This window comes from Odocoileus virginianus, chromosome 29 (assembly GCF_023699985.2).
Source record: "Odocoileus virginianus isolate 20LAN1187 ecotype Illinois chromosome 29, Ovbor_1.2, whole genome shotgun sequence".
NCBI classification, from domain to species: Eukaryota; Metazoa; Chordata; class Mammalia; order Artiodactyla; family Cervidae; genus Odocoileus; species Odocoileus virginianus.
Genome location: NC_069702.1, coordinates 18,745,348 through 18,772,905, shown reverse-complemented (window position 1 = coordinate 18,772,905; position 27,558 = coordinate 18,745,348). Strand labels below are relative to the sequence as shown.

The 27,558-nt window shown below is 45.1% G+C and overlaps 1 protein-coding gene and 1 pseudogene across 1 annotated transcript in view; both read right to left on the bottom strand.

Annotated features, from left to right (window-relative positions):
* SCD5 (stearoyl-CoA desaturase 5) overlaps positions 1 to 27,558 on the bottom strand; it is a 169,614-nt gene that overhangs the window by 130,653 nt on the left and 11,403 nt on the right. The window lies entirely within an intron of this gene.
* On the bottom strand, positions 3,378 to 5,469 carry LOC110122116 (tropomyosin alpha-3 chain pseudogene; annotated as a pseudogene).

Here is a 27,558-nt window from a genome sequence, read left to right as displayed (position 1 = left end):
TTAGCTTCTCAGTCGTGTCCAACTCTTTGAAACCCTATGGACTGTGAACCACCAGGCATCTATGTCCACGGAATTCTCCAGGCAAGAATACTGAAGTGGGTAGCCATTCCCTTCTCCAGAGGATCTTCCTGACCCAGGGATGGAACCAGGGTCTCCTGCACTGCAGGCAGGTTCTTTACTGTCTCAGCCCAGGGTCTCCTGCATTGCAGGCAAATTCTTTACTGTCTGAGCCCCAGGAAAGCCCTGGACCATTAGGGAAGCCCAAAAAGCCCCAGACGCTAACCCAAATTTCTCCCTTCTAAGGTTAGTCTAATATATTCTGTCCTGAGTCCTCCCTTCCAGCTGACACCCAAATTCTGTCCACAGAGATGGGAGAACACTTTAGAGCAACTGACAGAGTCAGCTGAGATGTTACCATGGAAACACAATGGTGACTTCAGGAAATCCATCTGTTTTTAAATTGCTCTATAGACCTGCTTCACCTTCTTTCACATATCATGTAGCCCAGAGCCCCCAAAGCCTTTGTTCCCACAAGACCTTCTTTCCCCTAAATCTCTTCCAAATTTCAAGCCTCACCTAGAAACCCTGCACCTTAGGGGCTAAATTGATCAACTTGCTCCAGTCTCCCAACATTAACAAAGCAAAGCCAAAACTAGCATCTCCACATGAATGTTGCCATGGCAACAAGAGGCAGCTGGTTGTGGGTGAGGAAAGCTGGTGGGTTTGTGGCAGGGTCAGCATTTTCAGTTGGTTCTTGTCTTCCACATCAGAAGGAACAACAGTGCATATTTGAAGGTTCTCTTTCATTATTCAAAAGGGAAAAATACATAGTAATACTTCAAGTAACAAAAAAGATATATCTGAGAGGCGTAATTTGTTGTCAGAAGGTTCAATATAAATAATAGGAGTCACACAAGAGTCTGAGTGGACAGGGCTCCCTTCTTCCCCACTCAATCTTCCTCAACTCTCTTGAGAGGTGAGCCACACCCCCCGCCCTTGGGCCCTCCTCTCTCTTGGGCTGGTCACTGCCTCATGGTCATCTCAAGAGGGAGGTCCCTGCCTGCTCCCAGACAACTACACCACACCATGGAAGCCGGAAGACACTGTTCCTGGGAGAACAGTGGTGATGAACAACCTCCCTTCCTGTTATGGGCTGAATTGTGTCCCTTCCACTCCAATATTCGTATGTTGAGCGCTAACCCCCATTATGTGAGAACATGACTGCTTTGGGAGACAGGGCCTTTAAGGGGCAATTAAGCTAAAGTGAGGCCATGACTTGGGCCCTAATCCAATATGACTGGTGTCCTTGTGAGAGAGAGACATCAGGGGTGCACATGGACAGAGGGATGACCAGGTCAAGAGGCAGCAAGAGGGTGGCCATCTGCAAGCCAAGGAGAGAGGCCTCAGGACAAACCAACCCTGCTGACACCTTGATCCTGGGCTTCCAGCCTCCAGACCTGTGAGAAAACAAATGCCCATCGTTGAAGCCACCAAGTCCATGGTATTTTGTTACAACAGCTCTAGCAAACTAACACACCATCCTTCTTTCCTTGACTGTCCCCACCAGCAACAATGGAATACCAAGGATGACAAAATAAAATTTCTGTCCTCAGAAGAGTTGTGATGTTCTCTTGATGTTGACTTTGACATAAAAAGTTCAGCCTTTAATGTTTGCCTGATACATTTTTTTCCATCCTCTTACTTTTAGTTGATTTAATGTCTGTAGATTTAAAGAGAGTTTCTGGACTTTCCTGATGGTACTGTGGATAAAAATCTGCCTGCTAGAGCAGGGGACATGGGTTTGATCCCTGGGCCGGGAAGATTCCACATGCTGCAGATCAACTAAGCTGATGAGCTGAAACTACTGAAGCCCGCGCATCCTAGAGCATGTGCTCCGCAACAAGAGAAGCCCTCGCTCACCACAACTAGAGAAGGCCTGTGCAAGGCAATGCAGACCCAGCACAACCAGAGATACATTCATTAATTTTTTAAAAATGCTGTACCTTAAAACAAACTAGTTTGCTTTGCCAGCATATAGATGGGTTTCGCTCCTTATCCAGTCTAACAATTTTTCCTTTTAATTTGGGTATTTATAACTATGCTGCCAATGGGCCACTAGCCACATGTGGTTATTTTAATTTAAATTAACCAGAATTTAACAAAAGTTAAAATTCCCTTCACAGGCACTCTATAACCACATGTGACTGAGCAGTAAAGAAGACAGATAAAGAACATTTTCATTATCACAGACAGTTCTACTGGGTAACCTGCTTTAGATCATTTATATTTGGTGCTATTATGGCTGGTTAACTCTACCATTTTGCTATGCATTTTTCATTTGTCAAACTGTTACTTGTTCATTTTTTCATCTTTTTCTGTTTTCTTTGAATTACTTGAGCATTTTTCATGATTTCATTTAATCTCCTTTGTTGATTTACTAGTGATAATTGTTTTGTTTTCTTCAGTGGTTGTTTTAGTGTTAATAGTATGTATATATCTTTAAGTTATCATCATCTACCTTCAACTAATAATTATAACACTTAACAGATAAGAATCTTATAATAATCTACTTCTTGGCCTTTGTGCAATTTAATATTTTACTTCTATATATTAATATGTTTTAAACTCCAAAATAGTTACCATTTTTGTTTAAAAAGTCATTATCTTTTAAAGATAAGAAAAAGTCTTTCATATTTATCATTATATTCACATTTTTATGCTAAACAGAATCAGAAATAAATAGCATTCCTTTATGTTGATCACCTTTTCAAACCGGTAGATTTTCCATCTATTAGTAACTAAAGGACTTATTTTTAATATTTCTTAGTGCAGGTTTCCTGGCAATGGATTCTCTGTTTTTCCATGTCTGTAAAAGTCATTTTAGCCTCTTATTTCAAAGATATCTTTGCTGGATACAAAGTGCTCAATTGACAGCTTTATTTTGTTTCTTGCAGCAGTATAAAGATATTGCTCCACTATCTTCTGTCTTGCCTTGTTCCGAGCAAGAAGCTTGCCCTCTTCCTTGTTTTTGTTCCTCTGTCTGTAATATGTGTTTTTTTTTTTTTTTTTTCCCTCTGTATGCTTTTAAGGTTTTCTGATTATCACTGGTTTTAAGCAATTCCAATTTTTTTTTCATAGTTCTTGTGCTTGGGTTTGTTGAACTTCTTGAACCAGTGGATTTTTCATTCTGATCAAATTTTTAAAATTTTGGCCAGTATTTCTTCAAATATTTTCTTCCCCATCCCCTCCTTGAGGACTTTAATTACACGCTATATTAGGTCAGTTGAAATTGTCTCACAGCTCACTGATGCTGTTAGTTACACTTCTTTCAGCTCTTTTTTCTCTGTGTGCTTTTCTTTTTTTTTTTTTTTTGATGGTTGGAGGGACTGGTTCTTTATTTCAAAAAGACATTTATCAATTTTCAGTATCAAAACAGTTACACTATTGGTTTTTTTTCTCCCAGTTGGTCCGCAAAGAGACCACAGCAAAGGAGAGAACATTTTAAGCCAATTAAGCTGCAGGATGCACACCTAACAGACCTCACTGAAACCTCATCAAAAAAGGGGGACTGGGTAGGGAAAGAAACTTCAAAAGATCAGCACACTGCGAGCCCACAGACTGTAGAGAGCTCTCACAGGCAGAGGGGTGACCAGTGTGCCTCAACCCCAAAGAAGCAAAGTTCCAAAATAATATAAAATTTAGAAAGTTTTGTACATAAGCTTTTCAAGATTTCTCCAGCACTAACCGATACAAAGCACAATGAGATGGCCCTTTTAGCAGCTTCAGACCCAGAAAAGGGTGATGAGATGAATTTCATATGGCTAAATCAGTGGCAAAACATAATTTTCTTTCCTTTCAAGGAGGCAGGAGAGCAATTAAGTGGTCACTTCAACATAAAGGGCACATGATCCATTCTGTGAGCAGTTGGGAACAGGGTAGAGCTGGGACAAGGATTTGGTCTCAGAGGTTTCACCATCTTAATTGTTTGGTCACTTCTGATGAAAAAAGAAAAAAAAAAAGTTGTCCAAAGACACTGTAAAGCTGAAAACCTGAACAGCAGTTTTTTTTTTTTTTTTTTTTTTGGCTAACTCCTCCTGGAATCATCTTTCTGGTTTGGCGGGTACTTTTTACAGACCAATGAGGTTTCCCCAAATGGAGCCTTTCTCTGGGCTGCTAGGCTCTCAGTAAGGCAGGCCCAAACCTTTTCCCTTTCTCTCTGGAGAAGGCAATATGCATTAAGCTGAAACGTTACCTTCCAAAAGTGAGAAAGGGATTAGACTGCTGCTTCAGAACTACGGAATTATTTGGAATGTTTTTTACAAATGGTTGTTACATCAACAACAAAAAGGTAATTACAAAATGTGTACATCACAACATGCTTTTAAAGACACTTTGCATTGTGCTCACATTCCCTTAAACGTTGTTCCCAAAGGTGTTCAGCCTCTAGCCCAACTGGAATCTCTGGGGAGAGGCAGAGACAGTTTGGCGAAAAGGACACAGGAGTAAGAGGGTGGGAGAGGTGGCGAAAGGAGAAAGCAGCCTTCCAGTTAAAGATCAGCCCTCAGTTTAAAGGTCAGCTTTGGGCAGGCTGGCCTCAGCGGAGTCGGGGTGAGAGGAAGGAGCAGCGGCAGGGCAGGACTGGGGTGTTCTACATCTCATTCAGGTCAAGCAGAGTCTGGTCCAGCATCCTTTGTGTACAGAGGTGCTCCTCTTTGGTGCATTTCAGTTTATCTTCCAAATCATCAATTGTCTTTTCCAGCTTGGCTACCGATCTCTCAGCAAACTCAGCACGTGTCTCTGCCTCCTTGAGCTTATCGGTAAGAATCTTTATCTCTTCCTCATATTTGTCTTTTTTTTGAGAGTACTTTTCTTCAGCAGCACTCAGACACTTCAGGTTCTGGTCCATTAGTCTGATTTGCTCATCCATCTCTCGGCAACGGGACTCTGCCAGCTCGGCCCGCTCCTCTGTGCGTTCCAAGTCTCCCTCAATAATCACCAACTTACGAGCCACCTCTTCATACTTCCGGTCTGCCTCTTCTGCAATGTGCTTAGCTTCTTTGAGTTGGATTTCCTGGAGTTCCATTTTTTCTTCATCTTTTAAGGCTCGGTTTTCAATTACCTTCATACCTCTCTCGCTCTCATCAGCAGCTTTCTCAGCTTCCTCCAGCTTTTGCAGGGCAGTGGCCAGGCGCTCTTGAGCTCGGTCCAGCTCCTCTTCAACCAGCTGGATCCTACGGTTCAAGGCCACCTCAGCCTCAGCCTGTTCTCGGGCCCGCCTTTCCCCCTCCACTTCCCGCTGGAGGCGCTCGGCCCTCTCCTTTGCATCATCGGCCTACTGCTGCAGAACCTGGATCTTGCGCTTCACCGCCTCGATGGTGGTGATCCCGGCCATGGTCCCCACCCAGCTCCTGCTTGCCTTCGGGTTCCTGCCTCCCCCGCTCGGCGTTGCAGCCGCTTCTCCTGCGCTTTTCTTTTAATCATTTCTATTGTGGTGTCTTCAAATTCACTAATCTTTTCTTCTGCAGTGTCTAGTCTGCCGTAAGTCCAACCTCGTGTATTTTTTTTAACCTCAGATTTTATATTTTCCACCTCTGAATGCTTGATTTTGGTCTTTTAAAATGTCATCCACCTCTTTACTTTTCATGTTCACTCTTTACTTTCTTGAACATATGGGATATAGTCTTAAGTGTTCTTGTCTAATAATTCCATTATATAAGTGTCATTTGGGGATCTGTTTCTTTTGATTGACTTTTCTCCTCTTTATAGGCTGTCTTTTTCCTTCTTATTTGTCTTGTAATTTTTGATTGCATGTCAGACATTGTGAATATTTCCTTGTCTGGTGCTAGATATTTTTGTTTCTTTATAGAATATTATTATTATTCTATAAATTATATCTCAGTATATAAAATTACATCCTATAATTATACTCTTGATCTGTGTTCTAGGATGCAGTTACATTACCTATAAATAGTTTCATCATTTTGAGGCTTCTTTTTGTGTGTGGGCTATATTATTTTTATTTTTTATATTAATTTTAATTGTAGTGAAATACACATAAAATTTACCGTCTTAACAACAGTTCAGTAGTGTTAAGTACATTCACACTGTTGTGCTACCAATCTCCAGAATTCTTTTCAGCTTCTGAAATTGAATCTCTATACCTCAAGTTTTCTTTTTCAAGCTTTGTCAGGTGGGACTAGAGCAATCTTTAGTCTAGGGCTAATTATACCCCACTAACAAGGCAATATCTCTCTAAGTACTGTACCCAATGCTGAATTGTGTTGTTTACCACTGTGGCTGGTGGGAAGACAAACTATTTCCAGCCCTGTGTGAGCTCGCAGGATTGTTCCTTCTGCCCCTTTTGTGTGGCTTCCTTTCTGCCCTCAGGCAGTTTCCTCGCAGGCCTACACTATCAGCACTTAACCAGAGCACTTGGGGAGGACTCCCTGCGCATCTCCGGAGCTCTGGTTCCCTTTGTGCAACTGTCTGCTGTCTGGTCCTCTTCTCTGTGAATTCTAGCCACACTGGCCTCCCTGAACTCCTAGCTCCATATCCTCAACTCAAGGTCAGACATCATCTGGGTTAGACTCAAGGTTAGTTAAGCTCCACATCCTCAACTCAAGGTTAGACATCACCTGGGTTCCCACTCCTTCTCTGCTGCCTGAAAATTCTATCTCCTTGTTCTTCTAAAAGTAGTCTTTTGTACGTTACCTTTGCCTCTTCATTATTTGATTGGTACTAAAAACTAAAGGTACATGAAATGGAGTATCACTCTGGAAACTCACATCACAAGGTAATGATGGAATTTACCAGAAAGGATGTTAGCAGCAGTGATCAATCTGTCAAGTCCGTATGCTGCATGGTTGCAGAGAAACCCTGGTCTCATCAAGTTACTCACCCCATGCTACATGAACATTCTCCATATGTTCACTTCTTGAAGGGAAAAGTAAATCCCAGGTATATTATATGATTCATCCTTACAAGGAAAAAAAAAAACCCTGGATTTTCTTTTATTTGACTAACTAAGATTAACCAAAAATTGCTCCTATATAAAAATAGTAAGTGGGATGGTGGGGAAGCTTAAGAGGAAGGGGATATTATACATATGGTTGATTCACATTACTGTACAGCAGAAAGTAACACAACGTTGTAAAGCAATTATATGCCAATAAAAAATAAGAATAGTAAATACTCATTACATATGGCATACTCTTCGAAGTACTTTATATGAATTGTAGTATAATGCAGCAATAAACTAAATAGTATAATTTTTCTCATTTACAGATGAGGAAACGGAGACTTAAGATTAGCTTAGGGACATGCACTAGTTAATGGGTGGGCTGGGAATAAGTCTGCTTGACACTAAACCCGTCATAAATAGGTGAGGTCTGGCAAGTCAGAAACACTACTGCCTGACTGAGGAAAAATAACATGGGCCTAAAATAACTATTAGAATAACAATTCAAATAAGGAACAATAGTCTTTATTGGATGAAAAAGAAAAGTCTAACCGATAATGAGGAAAAGTAAGGCAATGAAAAGCAAGACATCACCTTTTATACAGCTAGTTGGTGAAAGGTGAAGGTAAGACTTCCGAAGGATGGTGGGTTTGGCATTACAAATGAGAGCAGTACTGATGTGGATGATCTGCAATGAAATGTATTATTATGAAAACACTGAGATCATCTGGGGCAGCAAGATTCATGTCCTGTCTTGAGAATCATGTCCTGGGAGTCTTGGTCAGTGTCACAGTGAAGGTCCATGTGAGAGAGGAATGGATGGTAGGCAGAGGGCTTTGGAGAAATGAAATTATCCTTTGCTAAGAGGTACTCTTCTTTAAAATATTTTGCTCTTTGCTCCCCCCAAGGCAAATATTTTCCTTTGAAAAGAAGAAGCAAAGCAAGATGGCTAAAAGGCGGCTCTGCAGTGGAGGTGGAACAGGACATGCACTTAACAGGCAACCCGGCCCTGATATCCACTTGCTGGGTATTACTAAGCCCAGATGGTAAGGATGACCCTATATGCGAGACAGCAAAAGAGACACAGATGTATAGAATAGACTTCTGGACTCTGTGGGGGAAGGCGAGGGTGGGATGATTTGAGAGAATAGCATTGAAACATGTGTATTACCATATGTGAAATAGATCGCCAGTCCAGGTTCCATGCATGAGTCAGGGTGCTCAGGGCCGGTGCACTAGGATGACCCTGAGGGATGGGATGGGGAGGGAGGTGGGAAGGGGGGTTCAGGATGGGGGATACAGGTACACCCATGGCTGATTCATGTGAATGTATGGCAAAAACCATTACACTATTGTAAAGTAATTAGCCTCCAATTAAAATAAATACATTAATTTACAAAAAAAAAATCATATGCAGAAGCTGTATGTGTAAAACAAAAGAGGAAGCAAGGCTCTCAGACGGCAGCTGGAAGCTGAGGTGTGGCTCTCCTCACTCATCATACCCTCTCTGGAGCCCAGTGGGTTCCCAGGAGCCCCAGAGGCTCCCCTCCCAGACACCAGACTGGTCTTCTCGGAAGGACTCCCAAATCTAGAGTTCAGATCTCTAGGCTCCAGTCCCAAGCACTGCCCTAAGACTGTTAGGGCTGTGTCTTTCTGGCCCCGGTTTGCTTAATTGTAAAGAAGGCTAAACGAGGACTTTCCAGATGGTGCTAGTGGTAAAGAACCCACCTGACAATGCAAGAGACTTGGGTTTGATCCCTGGGTCAGGAAGACCCCCTGGAGGAGTGCATGGTAATCCACTCCAGTATTCTTGCCTGGAGAATCCCATGAACAGAAGAGCCTGGCAGTCTACAGTCCATGGGGTCACAAAGAGTCAGACACGACTGAAGTGACTTTGCATGCACATGCTGGAAAAATCTCTAAGATCCCTTCCAGCTCTAGCACTGTCTCTTAATAGGATTCTGATGGTTAATAAATTAATAAAATACCATTGCACTGAAGCAGGCTATTAAGGGAAAAGTATATTAGCCAAGTAGGCAGTGTTTTCCAAGGCCCATAAATGTTTCACCACTTTACAGAAGATTAGATTTCTTTTCTTTTTTTTTTTTTTTTACAGATTGAAATAAAATCAATAGAGTTTGGAAGCTCTGTTGAGCCATAACCTGCGTTTCAGTATCCTACTGGATAAAAATTGACAAGTGTGCCAAGTCAACTCATTTAGTAAATGATATCCTGTGGTAGGAGGGCTTCAGATATCTGTGGTGGCTCAGATGATAAAGAATCCACCTGCAATGCAGGAAACACAGGTTCGATTCCTGGGTAGGGAAGATCCCCTGGAGAAGGAAATGGCAGTCCACTCCAGTATTCTTGCCTGGAGAATCCCACGGACAGAGGAGGCTGGCAGGCTATAGTCCATGGGGTCAAGAGAGTCGGACGTGACTTAGTGACTAAACCACCACCATGGTTGTATAAGAGGACATCCCCAAAACAAAACAAAACAAAAAAATGCTCAGGAAAATAACTAACTGAAATTTATTTTCCTCCCATACCCTTCCTGTAAACTTGCTGTCATATCCAAATATAAAAGGGACTATTTGTGACATTTTCCTCCACATCATTTTCTCTTCCTGATCCCCTTCTCCCTAACTGTGTGTGTCTTCAGTGCCTGAAAGCACCAAAGGATGAGGAGATGAGGCTGAGAGTCTACTTAACCAGTGTTCATAGCCCTTCAGCTGCTTCTACTATACTTCCAGAACAAAGTCAGGACACTACTGAGTTTCTAGAGTGAGCCAAAGCTATCCCATCCAAAGGGATCACAGGGCAGAGAGAACAGCCTCTCCTGGGACTGTGCCTGGGATGCTCGTGGAAGGGCAAGGAGGCCAGTGGAATGGACTAGAAATGAGCTCAAGGAGGTAACAGAGCGGGGTGGGGGGGGGCACTATGCAGAAACAGCACATACACAGTGAGATGGGAGCCGCAGGAGGGGTTTGGGCAGAGAAGAGGTATGATCAGAGCACCATGAGACTCCCTGGGAGCTCAACTGGTAAAGAATCTGCCTCCAATGCAGGAGACCCTGGGTTGGGAAGATCCCCAGGAGGAGGGCATGGCAATCCAACTCCAGTTTTCTTGCCAGGAGAATCCCATGGACAGAGAATCCGGGTGGGCCACAGTCTATGGGGTTGCAAAAAGTCAGGGATGCCTGAGCGACTAAACATACCAGAGCACAGGGCTCCGTGTTAATAGGACCACTCTGGAGGCTGCGTTGAGGATGGACTAAAGGGGAAGAGCAGCAGTTGGGAGACACTGCAGGAGGAGAATCATTTAGGGTAACTTGGACTGGGGTGGTGGTAGCACTAACAGTGTTTTCTCTATTACCCCACTCACTTTTATATATGATGGAAATATTTATAGTGACGAAAAGATGACTAAAGAAGACCATGATTTTTTTTTTAAGTTTCTTTTTTTTTTAAACTATGCCTCAATTTACCTTTTAACACATATTTCATTTGTTGTTCAGTCGCTCAGTTGTGTCTGACTCTTTGCAACCCCCATGGGTCGCAGGTTTCCTTTCCTTCACTATCTCCCAGAGTTTATTCAAACTCACGTCCATTGAATTGGTGATGCCATCCAACCATCTCATCATCTGTTGTCCCCTTCTCCTCCTGCCTTCAATCTTTCCCAGCATCAGGGTCTTTTCCAATGAGTCAGCTCTTCACATCAGATAGCCAAAGTATTGGAGCTTCAGCATCAGTCCTTCCAATGAATATTCAGGGTTGATTTCCTTTAGGATTGACTAGTTTGATCTCCTTGCTGTCCAAGGGATGCTCAAGAGTCTTCTCCAGCAACACAGTTCGAAAGCATCAATTCTTCAGCTCCCAGTCTTCTTTATGGTCCAACTCTCACATCCATACATGACTACTGGAAAACCCATAGATTTGACTACACAGACCTTTGTTGGCAAAGTGATGTCTCTGCTTTTTAATATGCTGCCTAGGTTTGTTTTGGCTTTTCTTCCAAGGAACAAGCGTCTTTTAAGCAATCACAGTCTGCAGTTATTTTGGAGCCCAAGAAAATAAAGTCTGTCACTGTTTCCACTTTATTTATTTATTTATTTATTTATCTGGCTATAACAGGCTGCATGCCGGATATTAGTTTCCCAACTAAGGGATCAAACCCATGTCCCCTGTGGTGGGAGCTCAGAGTCTTAACCACTGGACCACCAGGAAAGTCCCCAACTTTGATTTTTGAAGGCATGCTGCTACTGCTGCTGCTAAGTTGCTTCAGTCGTGTCCGACTCTGTGCGACCCCACAGACGGCAGCCCACCAGGCTCCCCCGTCCCTGGGATGCTCCAGGCAAGAACACTGGAGTGGGTTGCCATTTCCTTCTCCAATGCGTGACAGTGAAAAGTGAAAGTGAAGTCGCTTAGTAGTGTGTGACTCTTAGCGACCCCGTGGACTGCAGCCCACCAGGCCCCTCTGTCCCTGGGATTACTGCCTTCTCCATTTGAAGGCATACCTAGTCCAATTGCACTCCTTCATAGAGCACCACACTGAAATGGCCTGGGGAAGACCAGAACCTTTTTTACTTTCAAAGCCTTCCAGAGAAAATTTTATATTCCTCTGCTTATGGCAAACTCCATTTGGTCCTTCCGTTCTTGACTTAGACATCACTTCTTTTCAATTTAAAAAAAAATATTTTATTTATTTTTACTTTTGGCTGTGCTGGGTCTTCAATGCTGGGCAGGCTTTTCTCTAGCGGTGGTGAGGTGGGCCTTCTCTCTAGCTCTGGTGTGAGGCTTCTCACAGTGCTGGCCTCTCTGGTTGTGGAGCACAGGCTTTAGGGCTTGCGGGTTTCAGTACTTGTAGCACATGGGCTCGGTACTTGCAGCTCCCATGCTCAGTACTTGTGGCACACAGGCTTAGTTGCTCCGCAGCATGTGGGATTGCCCCAGATCAGGGATTGAACCCTGTCTCCTGCATTGGCAGGTGGATTTTTTACCACTGTGCCACTGGGGAAGCCCTCTTTTTAATCGTTTAAGTTTATTTTTTTTTAATTGATGTAACTTCTTTCACTTTCACTTTATTCCAGTTTATAACACTATACGTTTCACATGTGACAACTACATTACAGATTGCTTACCACCCAAAGTTCTGTTTCCATCCATTACCATACAGTTAACCCCCTTCACACATTTCCCTGTCCCCCTCCCCAGGCCCTTCCCCTCGGGTAACCACTACTCTGGTCTCTGTACCTACCAAGATACCACATCTTAAGAGAAGTTTGGTTGACACCAGGCCCCCTCCACCCACCTGCACATCCCCATTAGGTAGGGTGTTTCCACCCTGGGCTCCACCCCGTACGTCCCTCTTCATAGCATGCACCCTGCCTGACACATTGTTGGAGGGTCTGTGCTCCATGAGGACAGGGACTGTGTCTTATTCCCTGGGTTTCACGGGGCCTGGCATCTAAAGAAGCTCAGGGAATATTTATCTTATGAATGGATGACTATAGGGCTCGCCCGGTGGCTCCGACAGTAAAGAATCTGCCTGCAATACAGGAGACCCCGGTTTGATTCCTGGGTCAGGAAGATCCCCTGGAGAAGGGATAGGCTTCCCACTCCAGTATTCTTGCCTGGAGAATCCCATGGACAGAGAAGCCTAGTGGGCTACAATCCATGGGGTCACCAAGAGTTGGACACAACTGAGCAACCAACAGTTTAACTTTTCATTTCACTTTGGACAACTAAAGCACATTTCAAAGATGGATAAATGAAGTAGCTGGCTTCCATTAGAGCCGTGGGTTTGCCTGAAAAGGAGACTTTCTGGATAGGATAACATTTTGGGTTATCGCACAGCATCATAACATACAGCAAGGGGAGTGCTGATGTTTTCCATTCCCAGTGGGTGGGCCCTGGCCAGCGCCCCAGGACACAGGCCTTCTGGCTCCCTATGCCAGCTTCAGGGAGACAATAGAGGCTTTCTGATCGCTCCCTGCTCCTGCACTCTGCAGCGGCGTGTGTTCTCCCTGCCTGGGTCCTCAGTGCCCGGAACTGGCCTTCAGGTCCCTAAAGAATACATGCAATTCTCTTTTCATTGCAACAAGGATGGCATTGTCCAGACAGCACCACCCCCTTCCCCATTCCATCTCTCTCTTTGCCCCCTCCTCCTGCACCTCCTCCTGGGGCATCCTGCCCCTCTTTCTCTCCTAGATGCAAGGACAGGCTCCAAGTGGCTCACATTAGTCATTTCCCTTCTCCAAAACAGTGCCGGCACTCTGCAAGTGGGAGACAGGATGGGACTGGGTTGGTCTGAGTTGTGCGCCAATTAAACTGAGTACCTTGACCTTGTTTTCCTTGGAGGCTTGCAAGCTCCAGCACCACAAATATTACCAAAAATAAAAATATCCATGTGTGTGTGATGGAATATTATCCAGCCACGAGACAGAAGGAAATCCAGCTGTTTGGGATAATTTGAATGAACACTGAGGGCATCACCCTAAGTGAAGTAAGACAAAGATGAATACCACATGATCTCTTATATGTGTCGAGGTTAAAAAAGTCAAACTCAGAGGTCCAGAGAGTAAAGGGCTGGTTGCCAGGGGTACATAGGAAGATGCTGGTCAAAGGTACAAAATTCCAGTTATTAACAAGCTCTGGGGATCCACCTACACTTGAAAGTTGTCAAGTGAGCAGAAGGTAAATGTTCTCACCATAAAAGAGAAGTGGTAACTATGAGACAGGATGGAAGTGTTAGCTAATGCTCTGGTGGTGATCATTTTGCAAGATATCAATAGATGAAATCAATACATTATACACCTTAAACTTATACAATGTTATGTGTCAATGATATCTTAATAAAGCTGGGTGGGGAGAGGTGAAATGCATGTGTTCAAAGCAGAGTTTCTCAACGTCGGTGCTAATTAACATTTTGAACTTGCTAATTCTTTGATGTGAGAGCTGTCCTGTAATTGCTGGATGTTTAGCAGCACCATGCTTCCTTACCACTAGATACTGGCAGCAACCTCACCTCTAGCTGTGACAGACAAAAATGTCTCTAAAAGTGCAAGTGTTAGTCATTCAGTCATGTCCGACTCTTTTGAGACCCCATAGACTGCAGCCCATGAGGCTCCTCTGTCCACTGAATTCTCCAGGAAAGAATACTGGAGTGGGCTGCCATGCTCTCCTCCAGGGAATCTTCCCAACCCAGGGATCCAACCCAGGTCTCCTGCATTGTCTTTATACATTGCCAAATGCCCCTTGCCAGGGAAGTGTCATCTCTGCTGGAGAACCACTCGTCTAAAGCTTTAAAATGCACACAGAAATGTATCCTATGGAGAGGGGGAAGGATAAATTAGAGGAGTAAGGGATGAACAGATACAAACTACCCTATATAAAATAGATAAACAACAAGGATTTGTTGTATAGCACAGGGAACTATGTTCAATACCTTGTAATAAGCTATAATGGAAAAGAATCTGAAAATATACATACACATGTATGTGAATCCCTTTGCTGTACATCTGAAACTAACACAATATTACAAATCAATTGTACTTCAATTTTGAAAAAAATAAGTTTAGAATGAAATATATCCTATGGAAAGCTTATCGAAATGTCTTCTGAGGAAATAATTAAGGACATGAATAAAGATGAAGCTACCAGGACAGAGTGCTGTTGATAAGAGTGACAACAGCAAGAAAAGGACCACCTAAATTTCCAACAACAGGGGATTCAGTTCAGTTCAGCTCAGTCGCTCAGTCGTGTCCGACTCTTTGCAACCCCATGAACTGCAGCACACCAGGCCTCCCTGTTCATCACCAACTCCCAGAGTCCACCCAAACCCATGTCCATTGTGTCGGTGATGCCATCCAACCATCTCATCCTCTGTCGTCCCCTTCTCCTCCTGCCCTCAATCTTTCCCAGCATCAGGGTCTTTTCAAATGAGTCAGCTCTCTGCATCAGGTGGCCAAAGTATTGGAGTTTCAGCTTCAGCATCAGTCCCTCCAGTGAACACACAGGACTGATCTTTAGGAAGAACTGGTTGGATAAATCCACCCAAACTTTGCAAAATTCCAGTGCCGTTTTAAAAATTCCAGGATCCACCTCTATGGGCATGAAATGAGCCTCTGATGTGGCAACAAGTGACGAAGGCTGATAACAAAACAGCACTGTAGTATAAATGCAGAGAGTGAAGCTTCGTTATGCACAGAGAAGAATGTCCAGAAGGATACAGCCCCAAACGTTAGCAATGTGGGCTTCCCTGGTGGCTCAAATGGTAAAGAATCTGCCTGCAATGCAGGGGACATGAGTTCGATCCCTGGGTGGGGAGGATCCCCTGGAGAAGGGAATGGCATCTCTCAGATGGGGAGATATTTTTTTTTAACTTTGGCATGCCTGCATTTTCCTAGGCTGTCTACAAGGAATAAGTATTCATAAGATATAAATTAAGGGAACCCTACTCAGTGTTCTGCGGTGACCTAAATGGGAAGGAAATCCAAAAGAGAGGGGACACATGTGTACGTATGGCCAATTCACTTCGCTGTACGGCAGGAACCAACAACACTGAATGAAGCACCAGCTGGAACCAAGATTGCCGAGAGAGAGATCAATAACCTCAGATATGCAGATGACACCACCCTTATGGCAGAAAGCAAAGAGGAACCAAAGAGCCTCTTGATGAAGGTGAAAGGGGAGAGTGAAAAAGCTGGCTTAAAATTCAACATTCAAAAAACAAAGATCATGGCATCCAGTCCCACCACTTCATGGCAAATAGATGGAGAAACAATGGAAACAGTGAGATACTTTTATTTTCTTGGGCTCCAGAATCACTGAGGATGGTGATTGCAGCCATGAAATTAAAAGACACTTGTTCCTTGGAAGAAAATCTATGACTAACCTAGACAGAGTATTAAAAAGCAGAGACATCACTTTGCCAACAAAGGTCCATTTAGACAAACCTATGGTTTTTTCAGTTGTCATGTACAGAAGTGAGAGTTGGACCATAAAGAAGGCTGAGCACTGAAGAATTGATGCTTCCTAACTGAGGCATTGGAGAAGACTCTTGAGAGTCCCTTGGACTGCAAGATCAAGCCAGTCAATCCTAAAGGAAATCAACCCCGAATATTCATGAAAAGGACTGATGCTGAAGCTAAAGCTCTAATACTTTGGCCACCTGATGTAAAGGGTCAACTCATTAGAAAAGACCTTGAGGCTGGGAAAGATTGAAGGCAGGAGAAAAAGGGGGCAGCAGAGAACGAGAAGGCTGGATGGCACCACCGACTCAATGGACATGAATTTAAGTAAGCTCAAGGAGATGGTGAAGGACAAAGAAGTCTGGTGTGCTGCAGTCCATGGGGTTACAAAGAGCCGCACACGACTTAGCGACCAAACAACAAAGAAACTAACGTAACATTGCAAAGCACCTATGCTCCAATAAAAATTAATTTTAAACATAAATAAATGTGTTAAAACAACAACAATGAAGATGTAAAATAAGATTCTTCAGAGAGAAAAAGAGCAGCCTCAGGTCTCCAGCCCCACCCCACTCCCACTCTTTCCTCCTCCTATTTGGTAAAAGGACTGTGTTGCTTGAAGAAAGCTGTTAACCAGATTCGAAGTCTTCCCCTTCTGCATCTCTCCGACCCTGCTCACTGCTCCACCCACCCTGTCCTCCCAGGATGCCCCTTAAAAGCGAGGCTATCAGCTGGGAGAAGAGAGGCACTGGCCACTCAACCACCAGCAGAGCTTCAGAGGCGTGCTAACTGCCCCAGCCGGGGCTGGGTGCCCCAGGCTCTCCATGGTCCACTCCCTGCAGCAGGGATATCTCCTCCGACACATTCCAGATCCTCGAGGCACACCCTCCTTCACACAGCCTGCCTCTGCACTGCTGATTAGCCCCCCAGACTTGGCCAGAGCTGGGTGGGTGGGGAGATGACATACCAGCCATTGCTTCTGCCTCTCACCAACAGTGCCCATGAACCAGTTGCTGGGAAAGATGCAGCCAAGTGCTGGTGGGGATGAGTCTGTGGAGATGAGTCTCTGGCCATCTCCCATTCACTGGACCACAAGGGTCTTCTTCCTCCCTCGAGGTCTCCCTCCCCTGTCCATCCCGAGTCTTCCTCAGATGTCTGCTTCAGGCTGGAAGGCTTCTGGGCAGGCTGGGGCTGGGGAAGGTCAGATCAGTGGCTCCCGGTCCTGCAGAGGAAAGCACCTCCACAGGTGTGGGTGTGTGGGTGCAGCTGTGCTGAGGGCAGGTAAAGGGCAGCAGGGGGACAAGCAAGTCAGGTCAGCCACGCTGAATGAGGTTGGTCCTCAGGGACTGTGCCCACACTCATCTGCAGACTCTGTGGCCATTTGTTCTGGCCAGAGACCTGTTGGATGGGTAGGGGAACTGGCGGCCCCACAAGCCAGCCACAGTCCTGGCCCCTCTCAGAGCCTCTTAACCAACCAGCCTCATGAAGTCACTTTGGAGTCAGTAACCTTATAGATGAAGAATAGGGATGGGGAGAATCTCCGGTGCATGTCCAAGGTCACACTATCAGAACGGGAGGCTCCGAGCATCCCAAGTTTCTCCTCCTCACAGCCCATTCCCTTCCTGCTCCTAGAATGTGGGTTCCTGCCAAACAGAGCAAAGTGCCTGTCGAGTGGCATCATTATTCTATTTATCCAGTGCAACCAAGACAAGTTCTATGATAAGAAAGTAAGTCCTCAGGGCCAAGGCCCATGGTCTTGGCAGTTCTCTGAGAAACAGTCCTGGAACATCCCTTGTGATATCAGAGGGAGCCAAGGACACACACTCGAACGTTATCTTGGGCAGTGGCCTCTTCATGCTTCATGGTGCATGATCAGGGTGAGAACGCAAGGCTGTAGAAGGGCCCCAAGTCTGGCTAAATACTCTGCCATCACCCAAAAGGGATATTTTTAAACACTTATTTATTTTTAACTTTACCGTACCATCTCACATGTGGAATCATAGTTCCCCAACCAGGAATTGAACCCGTGGCCTTTGCACTGGAAGTGCAGAGTCTTAACCACTGGACCACCAGGGAAGCTCTGAGAACATACCCTTTGTTGTGACTGTATGCAGTCCTGGCCTTGCAGGAAGCCCTGAGGTTGGGGACAAGGAAGGAAGGGAGAAGATGACCAAGAAACTTTCCCAGTATCAGGACCAGCTACATAATTTACAGGGCTGAGTGTACAATGAAAATACAGGGCTCTTGTTCAATAATTATTATGAGTTTCATGATGATGATGTCAGAGTATTTTTAATAAGCAGAGATAAGCAGAGACTTTAATCCTGAATATTCATTGGAAGGACTGATGCTGAAGCTGAAGCTCCAATACTTGGGCCACCTGATGCAAAGAGCCAACTCATTGGAAAAGATCCTGATGCTGGGAAAGACTGAAGGCAGGAGGAGAAGGGGACGACAGAGGATGGTTGGATGGCATCACTGACTTGATGATCACAAGTTTGCGCAAGCTCCGGGAGATGGTGAAGGAAAGAGAAGCCTGGCGTGCCGCAGTCCACGGGGTCACAGAGTCGGGCATCACTGAGCGACTGAACAGTGGCAAAGCAGAGGCAGGGAAAGGCCCCTGGAGGAACCATCACTGCTTGCCTCGTAACGAGAAGACCTGGCAAAATCGTGAATGAAATAAAATGATGAAAAACACCCTATGCTTTTTTCTTCTTGGCATGTGCCATGATCCAAGCGGATACCTCATTTGGTGGTGGAGGTGGGGTGGACAAAGGGAAAGTGTCACTTGCTCAGTTGTGTCCGACTCTCTTCGACCCCATAGACTGTAGCCTGCCAGGCTCCTCTGTCCATGGAATTCTCCAGGCAAGAATACTGGAGTGGATTGCCATTCCCTTCTCCAGGGGACCATCCCAATCCAGGGACTGAACCTAGGTCTCCCTCATGGCAGGCAGATTCTTTACCCTCTGAGCCACTAGGGAAGCCCATTTGGCAGGGGGTTTGGTGCTCTATGAAGATCTACCCGATAAAGACCTATGGAATCCAGAATGGGTCAGGTTTTCCCTTCAGCCCATGCTAGTGCTAATCCGCATCACTCATGTCTGACTCTGTGCAATCCTATGGGCTCCTTTGTCCATGGGATTCTCCAGGCAAGAATACTGGAGTGGGTTGCTATGCCTTCCTCCAGGGGATCTTCCCTATTCAGGGATCGAACCCACATCTCTTACATCTCCTGCATTGGCAGGCAGGTTCTTTACCACTAGCGCCACCTGGGAAGCCCCCGCCCTTCAGCCTATCAAAGCTTAATTACCCTGCCTACTAAATAAAGCATGAAAGTGGTCATATTGACTATAGATACAGGATGCGATAATGGATGAGAGTATATAAATGAACATTTTACTGTTTATCCTTTTAGGAAACACTGGCATGTTTAATGAGGCTCTTTCCAGTCCAGCAGCACTTAACCTTTTTAAAGTCACAGGCTCCGCTGAGAATCCAATAGAAGAAAAATGCCAACTCACACAAAATCTATTTCAGGGGCTCATGAAACCCCTGAAGCATGCAGTCTCAGTCCAGAATCCCTGCTTCAACGGGTAGGAGAGCTGGGGAAGGTGATTTGAGGGCTGTTTCAGGCCTGTCCTGGGTCCCTAAAACCACTTCTCACCATTGGCTACGCCCTGTCTGAACACAAAGCTGATCCCAGGGTTGAACTACAAAACTCCATAATTATTTGCAAGTACATCTTTCCTGCTGGTGGAAGAGACCTGAGGGGTAACAGACCGGAAGCCAGCGATGGGAACAAAATGTGAGACGAATGGCAGAGAGGAGCAGTGAGAAAGAGCCCAGGGTGGGGAGGTGGGCAGTTTCTGGACATGGCAACAGCAGGTCTTGTGGGCAGAGAAGCACAGAAAACCCACTCCTTGTCGAACAGGACCTGACTACCACCAGGGCGAGGTGGCTGAGCCCAGGCCAACGGGGGGAAACTGACACGCACGTGCCCATCACAGCCGCCTGGGGACATCCGTGGGCAATGCCACCTCAATCCATCACCACTCCAGAGTCGCCCAGGAGTCTGGTGCCCAAACCACTGCAGTGTAAGTAGGAGTCTCTCAAGGCAGTGCCACCTGGGGTGCCCAGCAGGGCCTGGGAATAGAAGGACATTCCCGCCAGCCCTGACCACTCCTTGCAGCTCCAGATCTCGGGCAAATGAGTCTGCCCTGCATTCTGCCTTCTCAGATGCAAAATGCAGACGATGCCAGGACAAGTCCCCAGGCCCTCCTCAAAACCCGAGGGTTAGATGTGCTTCAAGATTCAGAATTGTTCAGACCTGAGAAAGGTAATAGAGTGCCTAGCCATTACAGTAATACCTGTAGTGGGTCCATCATCAGACATATCAATGGCGAGTGTGCGTGCGCAGTCGTGTCTGACTCTTTGAGGCCCCATGGACTGTGTAGCCTGCCATGGAATTTTCCAGGCATGAATACCGGAGTGGGTTGCCATTTCCTCCTCCAGGGGATCTTCCCGACCCAGGGATCAAACTCGAGTCTCCTACTTGGCAGGCAGATTCTTTATCAAAGCACCACCTGGGAAGTCCTAAGCACATCAGTATGACTATTCAGGCTGAAAAGGATAAATAGTTTAGGTCAGGTTTTGCCACCAAATGGCTTCATTGGGTTACACTTCCTCATTGTTATTTAGTGGTGAAATAATTTTGTTTGCAAATTTTGCTATTGTTCAGAAATGCCCTGAAGATTAGAACGCCCTGGAGGATCACTATTGTGTGGATTAAAAGATCTACCCTGCCCACCTCCTCTGGCCATCCACATACCTCAGGCCCACTCTGTCTTAGAGTTTATCACACTGAATTACAATTCTCAGTCTGTTTCCCCTTCTAGATTTCAAGCATCTTGTGGGCAGGAATGACAGCTAGCTTAAACCGTGTATTCCCAGCAGCTGGCCCACACTAGGCTGGCGCTCCTGCTAAGTCACTTCAGTTGTGTCCTACTCTTTGCAACCCTATGGACAGTAGCCTGCCAATCCTCTGAACATGGGATTCTCCAGGCAAGAATACAGGAGTGGGTTGCCATGCCTTCCTCCAGGGGATCTTTCCCAGCCAGGGATCGAACCCACGTCTCTTACATCTCCTGCACTGGCGCATCAACTCTCTATCACTACTGCCACCTGGGAATCTCAGGCACATGTTCATTAATGTGTGTGGAACAGAATTTAATTATACATCTAAATCTCTCCACCTCCCTGTCTCCAAAAGGATGGAAAAGCACATCCCAAAAGCACTCCCTCACTTGCTCCTAGAACCTGAGCACACATCAAAAATCAATCTGCTTATTCAGCAACATCACCATGGTGCAGGGGAAACTCTTTTACACTTTAAAATACTTTAAGCTTTAAAAAAAAAAAAAAACCTCAGAGGAACACATTTTTATTCATGTATTTATCGGTTTGCGTGTTTATCTGGCCATGTTGTGTGGCTTCCAGGATCTTAGTTCCCTGACCAAGGATCAAACCCCTGCTTTGGGAGCTCAGAGTTCTAACCACTGGATCACAAGGGAATTTCCTAAAGCATTTTTTTGTCATAAACCCGATTAATGACCACTAGGAATGGCTCTGACCAGGGAGAGACTTGGGAGTTTGCTAACCAGCAAAAATTTATCTGAGTCCAAAGTCTTGCCTCCAACCTTTAGACTAAAGAAGCACCTGGCGGCCTCGGCAGGGAGCCGAGTGAGGCCAGCTTGTCTGTCTGCCGCTCCAGGGCCGCTCCCACACGCCTGGCTGCCTGGGCACAGGGCCAACAGGAGCTCTGCTTTCAGGCTTTTATGTTTCTCTTTCGCCGGGAAGACTCCAGGCCTGGCTAGGTTTGGAAGGCTCTCGGCCGCCTCTTCACACACATCACTGTGAGAAATCCAGCCCAGCTGTCTACACAGGCGACTGGCTACACAGATGCCGGCTGCAGCCTGAGATGCACGCGTGCTAAAAGGGAAAACGACGTGGAGAGAGCAGCAACTTGCCAGGAGAACGGAGGCGAAGGTTCCTCGGCAGGGGGGACTGAAGCAGCCACGTGGATTACTGTCCTAGGTGAGGGTGGTCACCTGTGTCACATGGCCACGCTGATAGGATGCAGGTTAGGATTAACCCACTGCCTCCACTGGATGCACAGCGAACGTCTAGAGCAGTGGTTCCCCACCTTTTTGGCACCAGGGACTGGTTTCACGGAAGACAATTTTTCCATGGACATGGTGTCGGGACAGGGGGTTCTGAACGATTCAAGCACATTACATTTATTGTCTGTTTATCTGGCCATGCTGTGTGGCTTGTGGGATCTTAGTTTCCCGACCAAGGATCAAACCCCTGCATTGGGAGCTCAGAGTTCTAACCACTGGACTGCCAGAGAATTTATTTATTTATTTCATTATTATTACCTTGTGGTAGGTTTCCCTGGTGGCTCAGACGGTACAGAATCTGCCTGCAATGAAAGAGATCTGAATTCCATCCCTGGGTCTGGGAGAGCCCCTGGAGGAGGAAATGGCAACCCCCTCTGGTATCCAGTATTCTTGCCTGGGAAATCCATGGACAGAAGAGCCTAGTGGGTTACAGTCCATGGGGTCACAAACAGTCAGACACGAATGAGCAACTCACACACACACATATGATGAAATAATTATATAACTCATCATAAAGCAGGATCATCAAGCATTGGATCCTCAGAAGGAGCACCCAACCTAGGTCCCTCGGGTGGGAAGTTCACAGGAGCGTTGGAGCTTCTATTAGAATCTAAGGCCACCACTGGTCTGACAGGAGGCGGAGCTCAGGCTGTAATGTGAGTGATGGGGAGAGGCTGTAAATACAGTTGAAGCTTCTCTTGCTTGTCTGCCGCTCACTTCCGGCTGTGTGGCTGGGTTCCTAACACAGGGCTTAGGGACCCCTGATTTAGAGTGCCTTCCCAATGGCTGCCATCCGTTGGTGGGTCAGAAGCATTTCCAAGGGCCCTCATATCTCAGGTGGCCAAGGAGCCTGGGTCCAGGATGTCCCTAAAGGGTGTCTTGTCCCAGGTAGAGCTGCACTGCATCCCCGTCTGCTTGATCCAAGCAGTATCTGCTCCTCCGCAAATGAAGATGTCTGGAAAGTCACCCACCCTCAGAGATGAAAGGGCCCAGAGAGCAGGGCTCCATCGACCTCCATATTTAGAAAGGACACATTTACTGAATGAAATCACATCTTTATAGCAGATTTCCAGCACCAAAGCGCATGTCTGGTCCTGGGAACGGTAAGAATGATGCCAAGGCGACTCTTCTGGGGCTGGTCCTTCCTGGAGGGCAAGCCGGGGGAGGGGAGGCACTGAGGGTGCGCAGTTGGCCGCTGCACCTAACTTAGTCCTCACCGCTGTCCTAAGAAACAGCTTCAGAGCACCCTTCCGAGCAGGGGACCACTGTCTTGCTCATTACCCGTGCCGGCGTCTCGGGTTCTACTCCTTTCTGCTTCTGAAAACTGCCCCTCAAAGCTGTTTTCACACAAAGAGCTGGGGGCAGTTGTCCCCCAAGGTGTTTTATGTGGACAGTGTAGCCAGAATTACCCCAACTAATACACAATGCCTGTGTGTATTAATGTTAAGTCAATTCAGTCGTGTCCAACTCTTTGCAAGCCTATGAACTGTAGCCCAGCAGGCTCCTCTGTCTGTGGGATTCTCCAGGCAAAAATACTGAAGTGGGTTGCTATGCTTTCCTCCAGGGATCTTCCCCACCCAGGGTCAAACCTGCATCTCCTGTGTCTTTTGCACTGTAGGCAGATTGATTCTCTACCCAGAGCCATCACGGAAGCCTGGGTTAGATAATATCAAAGTTAAATTCCTGGTTTTTAACGCTGTACAGTGGTTGTGTTCTTTTTAAAAATATTTTATTATTACTTATTAATTTTTAGCCTCCCTGCTTGTGGGATCTCAGATCCCCACCCTCGACTCTGGCAGTGAAAACATGGAGCCCTAACCACTGAACCACCAGGAAATTTCCTTTGGTTGTATTCTTACTGTTGGGAAATAATTACCGAAGTATTTTGAGATAAAGGGACAGATAGCTCTGATTTATTCTCAAATGGCTCAGAAAAAAACAGCACACACACATATGTGTACACACATGCACAGAGAATATGATAAAGCCAATGGGATAAGATGCAAATAGTTCAGTCTGCCTAGAGTATGTGGGAGTTCTGTACTAACAGGAAACTTAACACTGGTTCTGTGTGTCTGAAATTATATATCTAAGTAAAAAGCTACAAGGAAAAACAAATCCCCAGATGAGTAGGGGGTGTGGGAGAATACAGACTCCGTTCTGTTTATTTTTGTGTATGTTTGGAATTTTGCATCAGTAAGACAGTTTCCTGTACCAAGCCTCAGGTATGGTTTCCCGAGCAGGAATCCTGGGCTGCTGGGTGCCCAGATATCATCTACAACATCATGAGCAATGACCTGTGAGCTAGGAGTACCACCTAGATTAGCGGCAAGGTCCTCCAATTCTGCGCTTCCCACTCCTGACACCTAGAGATACACCTTTACAACCTTATTTTTACAATGTCATTTTTTCCTGATAATAAAATTAGTATCAAATCTCTCTGGGGGAAACCTTACATAAAGGTAATTATAAATTAGAAAATAAAAATCACCTTTTAGATACACATTGCTTCTATCACAGAAGAAATTTTTATTAGGACGGGTGAGTTACTTTCAACCCCAGAATTTTAATTGGGCTCTAGTACCTAATTTCAGCCAGAATGATCAACTGATTTTTTTTTTTTTTTTAGAGTTCTCATTCAATTAGACAAGGATACAAAGTAACGATTATTCAGATCATATGATAACAAGAAAATGCACATGCAGAGATGACATAAAAATATTTGAATACAGCATAGGGAACTATATTCAATATCATAGTAACTTGTAATAGAAAAGAACAGAAAAAAGAATATATACATATGTATCTCCAAACAACTTTGCTATACACTTGAAACTAACACAATATAGCATATCAACTGTACCTCAATTAAAACAAAATTAACAACCCACAAGGGCACCACCCAATCAAAACCAATCAGAACAAATTGAGTTTCAGATTTAAGCTTTGCAGTTGTAGTTCTTGGATTGCTAAGAATTGAAGGAGTACCAGGGAAGTACCATGCTATTCAATGATTTTAACCACTGGGCACATGGGGACTGAATATCAGCTCTGTGCATCAAGGAATATTAGCACTAATAACTGTGGTTGATCCCAACCCTCATGGGAGCTCTGCTAAGTTTAGGTTCATATACAGTCTATACTCAGAGGGTAGTGACAAATCTCCCCAGAGCTCCACATTAGAGTCAAGAGAGTCTAGAGTAATTCCAGCAGAGCTCAAAGATGCTAATAACTTGTCCACTTGTCCAGAGCCTGGGAGCCAAACACAATGGGTTTGGGGGCGGGTGTGGGACGGGGACAGATGTGGGTATTATGCACACTTGCTAATAAATATCTTCCTTTGCTTACAGAGACTCTAGGGCAAAACCGCTTGCTTTTGGGGACACTCCAGTGACTCATAGGTTGGGAATATGGATGATCTTCATCGTAACCATCTGTAAAAGCTTCTTGTAAACATATTTATTAGAAGACTAAATTGACAAACTACTCCAGGGAACAGTTACATTTTAGGGATTCATTTCTAATTTCATGCATGGAACTTTTACATTAAATTGTATATACTACTTGGGGAAAAAAACAGCTGTTCCTCTGAGTTATAAAAGGAGGGTAGAGACCAACTGGACATGGAACAGACTGGTTCCAAATCGGGAAAGGAATACATCAAGACTGTATATTGTCACCCTGCTTATTTAACTTATGTGCAGGGTACATCATGCAAAATACCAGGCTGGATGAAGCACAAGCTAGAATCCAGATTTCTGGGAGAAATATCAATAACCTCAGATACGCAGATGATACCACCCTTAAGGAAGAAAGTGAAGAAGAACTAAAGAGCCTCTTGATAAAATGAAAGAGGAGACTGAAAAAGTTGGCTTAAAACTAAACATTCAGAAAACTAAGATCATGGCATCCGGTCCCATCACTTCATGGCAAATAGATAGGGAAACAATGGAAACAGTGAGAGACTTTATTTTGGGGGGCTCCAAAATCACTGCAGATGGTAACTGCAACCATGAAATTAAAACACTTGCTCTTTGGAAGAAAAGCTATGACCAACCTAGACAGCATATTAAAAAGCAGAGACATTACTTTACCAACAAAGGTCCGTCTAGTCAAAGCTATGGTTTTTCCAATAGTCATGCATGGATGTGAGAGTTGGACTATAAAGAAAGTTGAGCGCCGAAGAACTGATGCTTTTGAACTGTGGTGGTGGAGAAGAGTCTTGAGCGTCCCTTGGACTGCAAGGAGATCCAACCAGTCCATCCTAAAGGAGATCAGTCCTGAATATTCATTGGAAGGACTGATGCTGAAACTGAAACTCCAATACTCTGGCCACCTGATGTGAAGAGCTGACTCATTGGAAAAGACCCTGATGCTGGGAAAGAGAAGAAGGGGACAACAGAGGATGAGATGGTTGGATGGCATCACCGACTCGATGGACATGAGTTTGAGTAGGCTCCGGGAGTTGGTGATGGACAGGGAGGCCTGGTGTGCTGCAGTCCATGGGGTCGCAAAGAGTCGGACACCACTGAGCGACTGAACTGACTGAGAGACTAGCTCTCTTTTTAACGTAGCGCCTGACTCAAGACTATAGGGAATTAATTACTTGCTTGATAAATGCTTTATGATGATAAGGTGAAGGATACTTTGTGAGATGGCCTTGCTCATTTAGGTCACAGATTGCATTTACAATCACTGTCTCTTTAGGGAACCAGGCTAAAACCAATACAGGCAGGGACTTCCCCAGTGGTCGAGTGGTTAAGACTCCAAGCTCCCAATGCAGGGGGCCTGGGTTTGATCTCTGATCAGGGAACTAGATCCCACACGCCACAACGAAGACCTGGCTCAGCCAAATAAACATTCTTTTTAAAAATTAAAAAAGTCAGACCATGACAGTCAAATTGTGAGTGCATGACAGTATTCATACAACAGACAGAGATACAGAAATAAAACTATTTTAAACCTGAGTTCTAAACACTATTCTCATACCTCTTCATTTCTGAGTCCACTGGTATTTGATTTTTTTTTTCTCCCATTTCAAAGGCAACCTCAGGATACTTCTACAATCCCCAAAGACCTTAATGACCACATCAATGTCACCTACGTGTATGGAAAGTAATGACCTGCTCCTAACAAGCCACCCAGCAACCACCTAGAGATGATTAAGCGCTGACCTTAACTCAGCACCCTGCATGCAGCCTTTGACTCAAAGGTTTACACAGCAGTTTCACTACCACCTGCTTGACACATTTCCCCCATGTCTCATCTTTAAAATGCACTTTGCCATACTCTCTAGACAAAAGCTACTGTTTTGTTTCCCTGATCACAGAGTTAGCCCTTTCCTCCAAAGTAACTGATGCTTCATTTCTAGCTTGTTTGTGCAGATAAAAAGTACTTTCTGGGTGAGGTGACACGGGACAGAAATCTGGCTGTGATGCCATCACTGACAT